Here is a 15,852-nt window from a genome sequence, read left to right as displayed (position 1 = left end):
AATTAGGGGAAGAAGGAAGGCAGGCCACACATGGAGAATTTGCACTCTGGTTGACTCAAGTTCGCTTTTAAATTTAGAGTGGAAAGTTTGAAACTAAAACAAACAGCATTGCATTTGTCTATATGCGATAGGAAATGACCTTTCCCGTACTGAAATCATAAAATAATTTACCAGAAGAAATTTTTTAATGATAATGTTTACTTTAAAAAAAAAACTGAGTGTCAGATGTAAAGTCTCAAGACACACCCTCATTTGCTAAGTAAGTTAGATATTTATTATTGTGATAAAGGAGAAGAATACCCAACACTGGTCCCAAATACCCAGCACTGGGATCAGAAACCTAGTGGTCCTGCGTCACAGAGCCTCACACACAGAAGACAGGTTACTGGCAAATAAGTAAAGGAAAAAAGCCTCAGGAATCCATGGTGTGACCAAGGGGGAAGACAAAATACAGATGAAAAGAGCCCATGAATGAGTGCTAGAGACATCAATCAAGAGGGAACCCAAAGGAGGAAATATCAGCAGAGGAAACGAGGGAGAGGAAGCAAGACCAGGAGAAGAGAGAGCTGCAAGCACGAAGTGATCAGGAAGGTCAAGTGGACTAAGAGCTTTAGTGGGCAGAGAAATGGCCGCCTTCACGCAGCCTTGCAGAGGTCAGAGGTCAGAGGTCAGGCATGACATTAGCAGGAGAACGTGCAGGGTTTGATAGAACTGAAGCCCCATGAGAAGAGGTGGAGAAGAAAATGACAAAGTAAGGAATAACCATAAGAACAACTTCCAAGAAATTTGAAGAGAAGCAAAAAATTTGACATAATAGCTGGGTAGCTGCATCATTCAACATGGGAGATCCTAGAGCATGTTAGTTGGTAATAATGAGAATGTTCCAGAAAGGGAGAGATTGATATTTCAGGACAGAGAGAGTATAATTCCCAGAGTGGAGCAGTAGGGGAGAGTGGAGCAAACATGATTTTTGAAACAGGAAAGTTGGTGTTGTAACTGCAAATGTTTTATAGTTCTTGTTTTTGTTTTTTTGTGGAAAGTTGAGTATTCCTATGGGATTGTCCCTCCCCTCTGAAAATGCGAGGTAAAATCAACATCTGAGATTGAAGGTGTTGGGGAGAGGATGGAGGGGGCATATTGATGAATGGAGGACAGGGGGGCAAATGTGAGCTCATCTTTCTAAACGGTGGGAGAGCAAACCTGTGAGAGAAGAATAGAAGCAGCAACAGGTACCCTAAACGCTCCTGAACTGTGTGGCCATGCGTTCAGTGTGAGGGCGTCAGACCTCGCATGCTCTTCTCAGGCGGCCCCAGCAGCTTTGGATCAGGTGAGGAGCAGCGGGCTGGCTGAGTTTAGCCACCACTGGAATTTATCCAGATGACTTAATGGAGAAAGAGTAAGTCCAGAAGTGTAGGGTGTATGGCCACGGAGCCTGGTCCCAACAAGAACAGAAATGCAGACAAAGAGATGCTAAACAATGAAAACAATGGGGCCGTTGACATTGAATTTGTAAACTTTTTAATGGTTGAATCACAGGTAGCCCAGCAGGTAAGATGAAACCATGGGAGACGTAATCAGAGAATAGAAATGAGATGATACCATGGAAGTCTTATAGCTAAAGGTGAGATTAAGTTCAATAATTATGTGTGTGTAGATATCTGATGTTGTCTTGATTTTTATATGCAAACCTCTATTCCATGTCTTGCCTTAAGGCCATTATTGATTTTTTTCTGGTGATTTAAATCTCAGTGTGATAACTAAATTAGCCCCTCTTTCTAACTCTATAACTTTTGCCATATACTATGTGACATTACCTTAAATTTTTTTTCAATATTTCTTCTCAAGATCCACTTTATATTATTGGTTTATTTGTATATACCTTGTCTAAATCTTCAAATGAAACATAAATTTAAGATGAAAAGAATCACCTAATGTAGATTAGCATGGTACTCACTATAACCAGAACAATATCTGATTCACAGTGCATATTCAATAACTATTTGCCTTTTTTTTTTTTTTTTTCTTTTTTGTCGGTACCAGGGATCGAACTCCCGACTGCCTGCTTGCAAGGCAGGCGCTTATGCCGCTGAGCTAAATCCCCAGCCCCTCAATAACTATTTGACATGTGAATAAACATAGGATCAGGTGTCCTGTGTTTACTTGATAAGCCTGAAATCACACTTAAAATATCATCCTTTCAAATTAGAGTCTGCAGATTGTGCCTGGACAGCAGGGGGAGAAGAGTACAGAGACACACACCTGTAGCTGGTGGACCAAACAGAAACCCGAGATCCAGGACAACAGGCCCATATACGCCTTTGGAGGGCAGAGCAGTCAGAGAGACCAGCAATGTGGAAGCATCTGAAGCAGCAGTGAGAAAGCAGCTGGGCTCTGGAGAGCTGCAGAGGCCAGTCCCACCCCACATCCAGAGGCCAGGATCAGCTCCATGCCCAGCACACCTCTGGGGTCGAATGCTCGCTCACAGAGCTATAGACACCAGAGGTGTTTACAGTTCTGGGTATATTATTCTCCCTTGTTTGTCCTATTGGCTCTCCCTTCCCTGTCTGGTTAGATGTTGTCTTATTTGTTTTATAATCTGGAGTTATTTTTGTATTTGGGTTCTCTTTCTCTCTCTCTCTCTCTCTCTCTCTTACCTTCTTTTCCTTTCTTCTTTTTTATTTTTTGTTCTCTGTCTTTCTTTCTTCTTTCTGTTTAGGTTTCTTTCTTATTTCCTTCTATTTATCCTCTTTCTCTTTTTCCTCAACTACTTCTTGAATCTAAACTTTGAAGTAAGCAATCAGTGTCTCGCCCTTTCTGATTACTCCTTTGCATTCTATCTCTCATGTGTCCTCCAGTTTCCTAAAACTTGGGTGATCATCCTTTGACCTCCAACCTTGACTCTACTGTGTCTGGCCTCACTCATCACTTTAGCCTGTCCCCTACCCATCTTAGCCCTCACCCCTGCCTCCCACAGAAGGGTAAAATCACTCCACTAAGGGGAGAGTCACTAAATACACGTGCACAGTATATGCTTGATTTTTTGTAGAACCTCAGAGTTTCCCCTAGTGGATGGAGGTAGCAGGTTAGTGGTTACCATAGCTGTCAGTAGTTAAGCTGTACTTGAAACTATTGTTATTACTAACTGCACTACTTTAGTCAATTAAAGGGTTTTTCTCTTCTGTGTGATAACACTGTGATTTATTTTTAACAACCATCACCACATTCCAGTAACAAAGGATTGAGATCTAAGCCAAATAACAATTTTATATCCTGTGCAAATTGGGAAGGTAAGTTTTTGGGATAGCTATTAAGAAACACTTCTTATCTAAAGGACATCCCTGAGGAACAGATACCTTCTAAGAAAACCTCAATACTAGTGATAAGCCTATATATATATAGCTATGAAATCAGCAAGCATCAACATAGAAGTCAAAAAAAAGAAAAGAAAGAAAATAAAAAATGATAAAACACAGAAGCAAAATGCAACCCCAGATCCCCAGCCCACCTAGAACAAGCCCAGAACTCAATGAGATGGATGAAATTGGAAGTTGAATATTGGAATTTTCTGAAATGATAAGACTAAAAGTCAAAAAAACAAGTGAAAAGGAAATAGAGAAAATAATTTCTCAGGTACAAAAAGAAATGATGCTTAAAATCAAAGATATTAGAGAAGACACAGATAAAACAATAGATGAGCTTAGAAAAATGATGGAAACCAAGAATTCCCAAAATGACAAAGAAGCCAATTTGTATCAGTTATAACCAACAGTGTAAGTGGTCTCCATTCACCAAACAAAAAAACAGACTAGCAGAATGAATCAAGAAACAAGATCCAACAATATGCGGTGTACAAGAAACACATTTAACTCAAAAAAATTGGTAGAGGGAAAGTCAAAAGATGGAAAACAATCCTCCAAGCAATGGGAACCCAGAAAAAAGCAGGGGTAGTTATTTTGTTTGCAGACAATGTGATCTTCAAACCAAGAATGTTCAAAAGAGATAAACAAGTTCACTACATACTTGTTACAGTAAAACTTCAAGAGGAAGAGACAGCAATCATAAATATGTATGCACCAAATATGGGAGTACCCAACTGTATAAGACAGTCATCAATAGATATGAAAAATCAAATAAATAATAACACAATTGAAATGGGAGACCTCAATACCCCATTGTCACAGAGATAGATAAACTGAACAAAAAATGAACAAAGAAATACCAGAACTGAATCAAACTTAGGAACAAATGGCTTAGTAGATGTTTTCAGAGTATCCCACACAACATCATCAGAAAACACATTTGTCTCAGCTGCACACGGGGTGTTCTCTAAAATAGACCATAAACTTGCCCACAGAACATGCTTAAGTACAATGCAAAGGAACTGAAATTATCCTGTGCATATTATCTGACCACACTGCAATGAAATGGAAAATGAATGGCAGAAGAAACTGCAAAAACTGCATAAAAACATGGAAATTAAATAATACTCTCCTAAACAACCTGGATCACAGGTAAAATAAAAGAAGAAATTAAACAATGTCTACAACTAAAGGAGAATACAGATACAACATATCAGAACTCATGGGATGTGATGAAAGCGGTCCTCAGAGGGAAATTTATAGCAAAGAATTCTCATATCAGGAAAACAGCGGGTCACAAATAAACAACTTAATGTTACACCTCAAGGTTCTAGAAAAAAAGAGAGCAAGATAAATCCAAAACCCATACAAGAGAGGCAATAATGAAGATCACAGCAGAAATTAACGTGATAAAAAAAAAGAAATTAACATGATGGAGACCAAGGAAGCAAAACAAAGAATTAATAAATCAAAGAGTTGGTTCTTTGAAAGAATAAATAAAGTTGATAAGCCCTTAGCCAACTTTATTAAAAAAGAAAAAGGAAACACAAGACTCAGATTTATGCATTGAGGAATGAAAAGGCTGAAATCACTAGAAATCCTGTGAAAATTTGGAAGATTATCAATACCTACTAAAAATCTTTACTCTCGTAGATGGAAAACAGAAGACATGGACAGATTCCTGGATACAAATGAATTGCCAAGGCTGAACCAAGAAGATATAAAAATTCTGAATAACTCAATAGCAGTTAACAAAATTGAAAATGTAATTAAAAATTTATGAATGAAGAAAAGCCCTCATCCTGATGGATTTACTGCTGAATTTTACAAAAAATTTAGAGAAGACGTAATGCCAATACTCCTCAAGCTCTTTAATGAAATTGAAAGGGAAGTAATACTCTCTATTCAATCTTGGAAGCAAGTATTACCTTAATACCAAAACCAGAGAAAGACCCAACCAAAGTAGAGGACCAAAATTCAATATTCCTATTGAACATAGATGCAAAATTCCTCAATAAAATACTAGCAAACAGAATGTAGCAAATCTTCAAGAAGACTATACACCATGACCAAGTGGGATTCATCCCAGGAATGCAGGGATGGTTCAACACACACAAATCAATAAATATAATACACCATATCAACAGAGCCAAAGACAAAAATCACATGATCATCTCAGCAGATACAGAAAAAGCTTTTGATAAAGTCCAACACTCATTCACAATAAAAACCCTACAGAAAATTGGAATAGATGGTCTTTTCTTCAACCTGATAAAAGTCATCTATGACAAACTAACAGCCAACATCATACTAAATAGACAAAAATTGAAAACTTTCACTCTAAAATCAGGAACAAGACAAAGATGCCCATCTCACTACTTCTATTCAATATAGTTCTGGAAACATTAGCCAGAGCAATTAGACAAGAGAGAAAAATTAAAGGAATAAGGATAGGAAAATAAGAAGGTAAAGTATTATTTGCAGATGACATGACACTACATATAAGACCCCAAAAACTTCACCAAAAAACTCTTGGAGTTAAAAATCAAATTCAGCAGAGTAGCTGGATATTAAGTCAACACTTAAAAATCAATAGCATTCCTGTACATAATGAATTCATGAGAGAAAAATTAGGGAAATCACACCCTTCACAATAGCATCCAAAAAAATGAAATACTTGGGAATCAATCTAGCAAAGGAAGTAAAGGATCTATCTATTGAAAATTAAAGTACTCTGAAAAAGGAGATCAAAGAGGATATCAGAAAATGGAAAGATATCCCCTGCTCATGACAAGAAGAACCATTGCAGTGAAAATGGCCACACTTTGAAAATTGTTATACATATTTAATGCAGTCCCAATCAAAATACCATTAGTGTATCTTACAGAGATAGAGAAAATTTTTTCTAAAATTCACCTGGAAACAGAAGACAACTAGAATAGCCAAGGTAATGCTGGGCAACATAGGAAAGGAAGGAGGCATCACAATTCTTGCCTGGAAATTATACTACATAGCTACTGTGATAAATTCAGTATAACATTTGCAAAAAAATACCAGACTTGAGGGTCAGCGGAACAAATCAGAAGATGCAGGCACAACTACAAATACATTCAGGCACCTTATCTGACAAAGGGGCCAAATATGCTCACTGGAAGAAAGCCTCTTTAATAAATGGTACTGGAAAGACTGGTTTTCTACATGCCAAAGACTGAAACTAGGCCCATGTCTATCACCATGCACTAAACTAAAGTCAAAATGGATCAAAGATATAAATATTAAAACAGAAACACTAAATCTACTGGAACAGAAAGTAGTAAAAATCTTGAAGACACAGGAGTAGGCAGAGACTTCATAAACAAAACCCAAACAACATAAGAAACACTTCAAAGAATCAAAAACTGGAATCTCATCTAATTAAAAAGCGTTTATACATCAAAACAAATCACCGACAGAGTGAAATACAGTCCACAGAGTGGGAAAAAATTGTAGCCAAATGTTCCTCAGACAAAGGACTTATATCTATCTAGAACATACAAAGAACTGAAAAAAATCAGATCCCCCAAATTCAAAGACCCAATCCAAAAATTGGAAGCTGGGATGAATATATACTTCCCTGATGAAGAAATACAAATAGCAAATTAATATATGAAAAAATGTTCAATATCATTGGTCATTCAAGGGATGCAAGTTAAAACAACACTGAGATTCCATCTCATCCCAGTAAGAATAGCTATCATCAAGAAATTAATCAATAGTAAATGCCAACGGGACTGTGGGGGGAAAAGGAGCAATTTTCCACTGTTTGTGGGAATGTAGTCTGGTGCAACCACCATGGAAAACATGATGTGTGAAGACTTCTCAAAAAACTAGGATGCTATTTGACCCAGGTAATTCACTTCCAAGTATCTTCCAGAAGAATTAAAAATACCATAACATAGCAATATCTGTACAGCCATGCTTATAGCAGCACAATTTGTAATAGCTAAATCTTGGAAACAACCCAAATGCCCATCAACCAAGGAATGGATAAAAAAAGATGTGGTAGGAAGAGAAAAAATTCCTTGATAGGAAGCTGGATAGAGAACCTCTGTGGGGAAAACAGCTCAGATGCTAGAATTTGACAACATGGAGAGGTCCAGACAATTGGAGAATGATTCTTATTAAGCCAAGAGGAAACCGAAGGGAAAAATAAAATTAGGAAGAGGAAGGAAAAACACGGGTGGAGGGCTGAAGCCCAACACACTCACTGAACTGTGGTGTGCTGTGAGCACCCTAGAGTCAGACAATCCAAAGTCACACTGAAGCCGCAACTGCTGATGACGGGAGTCAATGAGTCCCGGGCCCTTGACAGGAGGACGCGGCCCAGTGTGCAGTGGAGCCAAGGTGGAGAGCTTTATTGGCTCTCCGTGAGTACTGGAAATTGGGTCTCAGGGCCCCATGGAGCAGCTGGAACTGCCTGGCCATGCAAGAGGAGGCCATGGAGAAGACCATGTGCCTGAGCACCAAACCCAGGCACCGCACAGTTTTCTGAAGAGGCAGGATGCTGATCTAGACATAGAAAAACCACATCAAGCTAGAATCTACCTCTGCAGAGAAAGGAAAAATGTGAGTGGAGGGCTGGAGCCCTGTGTGCTCACTGAGACTGGTCCGCACTGTGCTGGGAGCACCGTGGAGTCAGGCGATTCAAGGTCAAGCTGAAACCATGGCTACCGATAACGGGAATTATTGAGCCCCAAGCCTTTGGCAGGAGGACACGGCACAGCATGGACTGGAGCCAAGATGGAGAATTGCATTGATTCCCAGTGAGGGCTGGGGATTGGGTCCCACAGCTGCTGTAGCTGGCTGGAGGACATCTTGGAGTTGGGTAGAGCCCAGCACCACAGCGGCATCAGTTGACCACCCCTGGCACAAAGAGAACTGGTGGGCTCTGCTGGGGCTGAGCTATGCTTCTGGTTGGGACCCAGTAGCCAGGGACAAAACAGTCATGACTCTGTGACGTCCACAAGGTACAGCCTAACTGTCCCTGCATCCCTGCATGTACCTTAGATAACAGCAAATTGGGGAGGGAAGCAAAACCCCAGTCAGCATGCTTCAGAAAGACCCTAAGCAATATGGAGAGGGCCAGAGACCCCCCAGGGCACACCTATCTGAAAGAAACCAGAAACATGACAAGAGACAGAAATTTAAAAAAAAAAAAAAAAAAAAAAAAAAAACTCCAGCCACTGACCTGGAAAATAAGCCCAGGAGAGGTAAATACAGAAGAGAACCAGGGCAGTAATCATACAATATTAGACACAGTATCAGTAGACATAAAGAAATATCTTCATGATCTCATAGATTAATTTAAAACTGTACTTCTATGAGGCAAGATATAAAAAGATTAATGAAAAAATAAGCCCCTACCAAGAGAACACAGATAGAAAGACAGAGGAAAACAGAAAAGAAAGAGAAACCTTTAATGAAGAATGTAAACAAAATCTAGAATACATGAAACAGATCCAAAGAGATTACCAGGAAACTAAATACTCCATTGAAAGCTGGCAAAATGCCTTGACAGAAACTAAAGTTGGCCTTTCGAAACTTGAAGAGAGATTTATGATGTGTGATCGTGAAAGAAAAGACCTCTTAAAAATAACAAAGAACCAGGAAGAAACAATTAAAGTCTAGAAGACAACAAGAGGATTTATAACTTAAGAATAAAAAATGTGAGCAAAGAAGTAGGAGTAACCACAAATTAACTACAAAAACTATTCACAGATATAATTAAGGAAAACTTCCCAAGCATAGGAAAAAGAAATGATATCCAGATAAATGAGGCATACAGAACTCCAGCCACCTACAACCAAAACACATCTACACCCAGACATATAATAATCAAGATTCCAGAAATCCACCACAAGAACAGAATATTAAAAGCAGCCAGAGAAAAGAAGCAGATTACCTACAATGGAAAACTGATCAAAATAACGACAGACTTATCAACACAAACTCTCAAATTGAGAAGAGCCTGGGGGGAAATAGTCCAAGCCCTGAAAGAAAATAACCTCCAACCAAGACTGATGTACCCAGAAAACTCTCTCTCAAAATTAGTGGAGAAACAAGATATTTCCAAGACAAGGAACTGTGGGAGTTCATGGCCACCAACCCAACCCTACAAAAAATACTGAAGGACATTTCAGAGAGAGAGAGAGAGAAATACCAGGATTCCAGCAACAGTGGCAGAGGCCTCAATGAACGGGGCAGACAGTGGAATGAAGGAGTAAAGTGGACAAATAATAGCAGAAGAATAAAATAGCAGAGATGAGGCAGAGATGGAATTTGTTTGTTGTCTTGTTTTGATTTGTTTTTCCCTATAATACAGAGAGGATAGATATACATGTAGCGATTCACACTTGGGAAGAATTTCTAAACTATTTACGGGAACAGATTATATAATACACGATATAATGAACAGATACTCTGAAGAAGAAGAGACACTAAGAAACACAATGCTAATTCTGTAGCATTATGATATAAAATCTAGCAATACTATTATTCACTGTTTAGAGTGATATTAGTCTAGTCTTTTATGTTCAATTTCAGCATATATAAAGATAAAGACAGCTACTATGAAGACAATGAGAGACATTTATGGTAGTCATTATTGACTTCCCCAAAATCAGGTCTTGAAGACCTAAAAAGCCTTTATCATCCTGTATTGACTTGATTAGTTCTATATGTTCAGTATATATTCAATGTGTGTGAAGATGGGGACAACTATTTGGAAGAAAACTAGAGACAGTAAGATAGACAGTGAAGATCTCCAGTGGACTTGCCTTGAAATCTGTTTCTTTAAATCGTTTCCTTATGAACTGTTCTGTTCTGTTTTGCCACATTTAATCTTACCCTCTTTAAGATAAAAAAACATGTGTGTAGGACTGATAACCATATTACTAAGTTTTTGTTGGATCATTGAGCAGAACTGTTTGCAGTGTCATTATTTGAATGTCACTTTGTGTGCTTTAATTTTGTAACTTGAACAACCATTTCTAAGATGACAATGTGTAACTTATCAACTAGTGATTTCTTCCTGTTTATTTTTCTGAAATTGTGTATTATTTCTACCCTTTTTTCTGTTTTTTTCTCTTTAAATAAAAAAAAATGTGGTATTTATATACAATAGAATACTACTCAGCTATAAAGAAGGATAAACTTGAGTCATTTATAGGGAAATAGATGCAACTAGAGACCATACTTACAAGTGAAATAAATCAGACTCATATGTGCAAACATTATATTGTCTCCCCTGTATAAGAAGGTGAAAAAGTAAATAAAATCTAAGATGTACAATAGGTATTGTAAATTGGGAAGAAATTTTTCAAAAGGAAAAAGAAACTGGGATGGAGGAGAAAAGAAGAAAAGGAAAAGGAAACATAAATATATATATATACATATACAAAAGAGTCAAGTTATTCTACTAATTGTTATTAATTCATTGAAAAGAAAGGTTTGTGCCTATATTGTTTGATCAATTTTTCATGCTTATATTTTGTAATATGAGCAACTATTTTGAAGATAACAATATTCAATGTACTAACCATTGTTACTCTTTTTTTTTGTCTTTTTCATTTTTATCGGTACCGGGGATCTAACTCATGACCACCTGCTTGCAAGGCAGGTGCTTATGCCACTGAGCTAAATCCTCAGTCCCACCATTGTTACTCTTACACTCTTGTTTTGAAATTTTGTACCGTTGTTTTTATTGAGTTTTGACTTTAAAATAATGAAACAAACTAGAGCCTCTATTAAAATGCAACTGCTACATGATCTCCGTGATGGACATATTATCCCTGATCTTTACAATATTCCAGCCAAGAGTGTATCACCCCAGCTATACACATCAGAGGTAAAAATCAGGCAAACACAAAACGAGAAATTTCCTGTGTAAAAAAAAATGACACAGAAATCTTTGGAAGTGTAAAACACAAGGAAAGGCTATGGAGAGTTCCATTAAAAGAAGTTAAAGAAGCTGTCCCGACCCTGAACTGGATCCTGGATTGAAGGGGAGAATGGTCCAAAAGGATTGGACTGTACATTAGACTAAAATATTAAATCAGTGTGAATTATGAACTTGAGAACCATACTGTTATTATGTAAGAAAATATCCCTATTCTTAGAAATATACCCTATGTAGGGACAAAGGATTGCAATGTATGTAATAGCCTCAAATTGTTCAAAAAAAATACTCTGTGTGCATCAGTAAATGTTCTATAGATACAGATAGCATGAAAGACAAAACGAGTAAGTTAACAATATGTAAATTTAGATAAAAGGCGTATGAGTATTATTACTATTTTCAGTTTTGCAACTCTTTGCAAGTTTGATGTTATTTCCCTATAAAATGTTACTGGAAAGCCAGAATTTAGAACAATGACTTATTCATATCATTACAGAATTTGAGAACAGAAAGGCCGATAGAGATCAAACCTGAATCTCTCTTTTACAGATGAGAACACTAAGCCTAGAGAAGTATCGTGGTTATTTTAGCAGGAGCGAAACATGGCCATGGCTGAGTTCAGTTTGTAAAGCTGGATATGTAGCTGCTCTACGGCCCCACGGTTCCAGTTTGGGATATTCACTCACAACGACTTTAAAATGCAGGTCTATGAAGTACTGTTGAAGAATGCAAATAGCAGCTCTAAAATTTTGTGCATGCATGCAATAGAATAATGAAGAATGACTTACAGACATACAACACCATGTACATCTGTCTCAAAAACATTGCCATCCTTTTTTGTAAAAACATATGCAATATTAATATTTATTCCTTAAGGGTTTTATCAAATGTGTGAGAGAAATCATCTGTGCCCTGGAATTTTTGGAAAAGATATTTTGATTTGATTTGATTTTTACATGCGATGAATTCTTTTTACTTTAAACATGCTTATCCCATAGTACTTACTACTTTTGGAAGCAATTTTTAATGATTAAAAAATACAGTGAATGCTGCTATTGGATGCCATTCTATAATAAAGATGGACTCATAAAAATATGATGGTGTGTCTTCACTTGCATTATTTACTGTGGGACTTCTGGGATTACGTATTTATTATTTTTTTGCTTTTTCCCCAAGTCATAAGGATCATTGAAGGTAAATGTTTTGAATCAGTTAAGGACATTGAGCCAAGAAAATGCAACGAAACTGGCCCCGAATCAAGGCCGGCAGCTTCCTGACGCTGTTGGTTTCAAGCAGGAGCCTAAAGAGGTGTCTTTCTATGGTGTGTTGGCCATTTCAGAACTTGGGCAGTGAAAATGGTCAATTCATTAGAAAGAAACAGCTTGAAGCAACCCCTCGCCAGCCTGTGAGTGGCTGTGAGCGTGGCAGGTTGTGGCAGCCCAGGACGGGAGTCACCTGCGTTTACTGGGACCCGCGCAATGCTGGGACCTGGAGCTCCAGGAAACCAAGCAACCCCTTCCCGCTGCCTGTTTTGTTTTGTTGAACTTCAAAAGACAGAGTGTGGACAGCTATTTTGAAGAGAACAAGAGACTCTAAGATAGCCATTAGTGCCTTCCCCATTTGTCTGGTTTTGAAGACCTAAAATGCCTACTTCATTCTGTTCAGATCAGGTTTATAGTATGTTCTTTAGTATGAATTCTCTGTGTGTGAAGACATGGACAACTATTTGGAAGAAAACAAGAGACAATATGATAGATAGTGAAGATCGCAGGTCATCTAGCTTTGAAATTTACATCTCTTACACTGCTTTCTTATGTCCTATGTTGTTCTGTTTTGTTACGTTTAATTTTACCCCCTTTAAAAAAAAAGAAAAGAAAATGCAACGAAAGACACTCACTAAAGAGGACTTTCAGAACTGCTTCAGAAAGTTGCAAGAAAAAAAGGATAGGGGGGTGGAAAGAAAAGACAATATTTTGAGGGGAATTAGTGGCAGTGTCTTTCGTCATAATAAATTTGTAAAATGTAAACATGTTATTTTCCAGTCACTTTTTTTATTTGCATTCCTAAATCTGTAGGTGTTTTTAAATTGATTTTTTTATGAATACAATTGAAGATTCACATAGAGTTGTGATGCAGAGATTCTACTACCCTTTACCAAGTTTCCTTGATGGTAATATTGTGCAAAACTATAACACGGTCTGTCAGTCAGGATATTATCATTAATATACTTTATCGGCCTTACTAATACATTTTACTCCCACATGTATGTTACACATAATAATACTTTATAATTATTTTTGCTTAGTGTCTTAACAATTAAAGAGGGTATTTTATATTTCATTTTAAATCATATACATATTTTCTATTTCTTCCTAAAGTTTCAGATTTTCATTGTTGCTTCTTTTCACCTGTATCTGAAGAATTACCTTTAAATATTTTTTGTCTGTTGGTAACACGTTTCCTCAGTTCTTAGTTCCCAAACAATATTTTTTATTTTGCTCTCATTGTACAGTGATATTTTCATTGGATTTAAGGTCTAGGTGTTTTTTTTTTCCTTTCCCCACTTTATCAACGTTGTTCCTGGCTGCAGGGTTCCTGATGACAAGTCTGTGATGTTTTTATTATTGTTTTCCTGTGAATAATGTGTTATTTTTCCTCCGAACAAATTTATAACAGTTCGTGCTTCAGCAGCACATATGCTAAAGTTTATAGGAGTCTGACCATATTTCTTTAGGTGTATTTTTCTTTATATCTGTTCAACTTGGGATTCATGAATCTGTGGCTTGAGAATTTTTGTTTTACTGTTTATTCAGTAAAAATTGGGATATTTTAGCCTTTATTTCTTTAAATATTTTTTCTTTCTCCTTTTTTCTTTTCTACTTTGAAGAGTACATTTTACCTGTATACCATACCATTCGATGCCGCCCAGCGTCATCAAAGCTCTGATCAATTTCTTCCATCTGCTCTGTGTCTCAGTTTCTATAATTGCTACTGACATTTATTATGTCTCATTTGTGTTAATCTCATTCAATGAATTCATTATTTCAGATGCTGTGTTTTTTCAGTTCTAGAATTTCCCTTTTTTTTGAGATGAAGTCTTCCAGGCTGTCCTACAACTCACTATGTAATCAGGTTACCTCCAACTCACAATGGTCCTCCCACCTCAGCCTCCCAGGTGCTGGGGTTACAGGTATGTACCACCACGCCGGGCCTTTCTTTCAATGCTGTAAGTTTAACCTAGTCTGTCATTATACCTACCTACATGCCTCTGTAGGTTATTTTTTTTTTTTTGATCTTTTTCCTTTTTATAGATACCAGGGATCAAACTCACGCCTGCCTGCTTGCAAGGCAGGCGCTTATGCCACTGAGCTAAATTCCCAGCCCTGCCTCTGTAGATTTTTTAAAACATATTTCTCAGAGTTATTCATGGTCTTTGCTAAATACAATATCTGGTTGTCTACTGCTATTGGCTGCTTTTGTCTATAGATCACATTTTCCTACATTTTCATTTGATAGAACTCATGGATTCTGTTATTTTCCTCTGAAGAACATTGCATTTGATTCAAGCAATTAAATTGATGAATTGCATATCTCTTAAAGGCTTGGCTTAGCTTTTTAAGGATCATCTATGTAGATGTTGCCATTAATCTCGTGGTGGTTTGCTTAATCCTGAGAACGCTGTGTTTACTCCTAAACTATGACCTTTTGTGGACTGAGATGTTTACCAAGATCATCTAATGTGGCAGACACAAGCCATAAATCCTTCCTCCCAGCAGTATATAGAGAATGAAACCTCTGATCAACTTTTTCAGTCTTAATGATGTTTTTTCTTGGAACTTCTTGTAATCTTATTTTACACTGTCACATTTAAACATCTACCAAAAAATTGAAAGAAATTTGTAGATTTTGAATTTTTCTTCTGTGGCTCTCTTAATCAAATCTGTTTTTTATAACATGAGTATCTGTGTTTTATGACATCACTGAAACGCTTTCCTTGAAAATTTCTTGTTTGGAATACAGTATGTGGAAAACTAGATTTTTTTAGAGGTTAAATGGCATTGTTACTTTTCATGTGCCAAAGAACTAGAATTCTGAGATGGCCAAGTGGTATGTTATCATCTTGGTAACTTGCATGAAGTTCGTATCAGTTAGGGTTCACTAGAGGAATGGATTCAATCACATATAATCGATAAGGATTTACAAGGCAAGCTTACAACAGTCCCCTGAGAAGGCTGCCTGCATGCTGGAGAGCCAGAGAAGCGTTCAAAAATCAAAGGCCTGGAGCTCACTGGGAGTCACGTTTGTACCTGAAGCCAAGCGGTCCACACCTGAAGCCTGGAGATGAGCGTCCTAGGGAGATGAGGAAGATGGAGATCCTCAGAAGATGCTAAAAGCAACACTCCCTTCTTTTTTCACTTCTTATTCTACCCAGGATACAAGCCTACAGTTTCCTGCCCTCCACACCAGGATGGGTCTTTCCTCATTGTAAGTCAACCATCCACACCCAGAACTACGCTAATTAGTCGGTCAAGGTGTTTCTTACTCAAGCTGACACTA

At 37.5% G+C, this 15,852-nt stretch overlaps 1 non-coding gene across 1 annotated transcript; it reads left to right on the top strand.

Annotated features, from left to right (window-relative positions):
• The first annotated feature begins 12,540 nt into the window (after window positions 1-12,540).
• LOC111757782 (small nucleolar RNA SNORA2/SNORA34 family) lies at window positions 12,541-12,678 on the top strand. The gene has a single exon (XR_002792069.1). It is a non-coding gene; the product is annotated as a small nucleolar RNA SNORA2/SNORA34 family (small nucleolar RNA).
• Window positions 12,679-15,852: the final 3,174 nt, after the last annotated feature.

This window comes from Cavia porcellus, unplaced genomic scaffold (assembly GCF_034190915.1).
Source record: "Cavia porcellus strain 051 isolate PalLab524CR breed Dunkin Hartley unplaced genomic scaffold, mCavPor4.1 scaffold_1, whole genome shotgun sequence".
In the NCBI taxonomy this organism is placed as follows: domain Eukaryota; kingdom Metazoa; phylum Chordata; class Mammalia; order Rodentia; family Caviidae; genus Cavia; species Cavia porcellus.
This window is presented reverse-complemented; position numbering and strand designations above follow the sequence as displayed.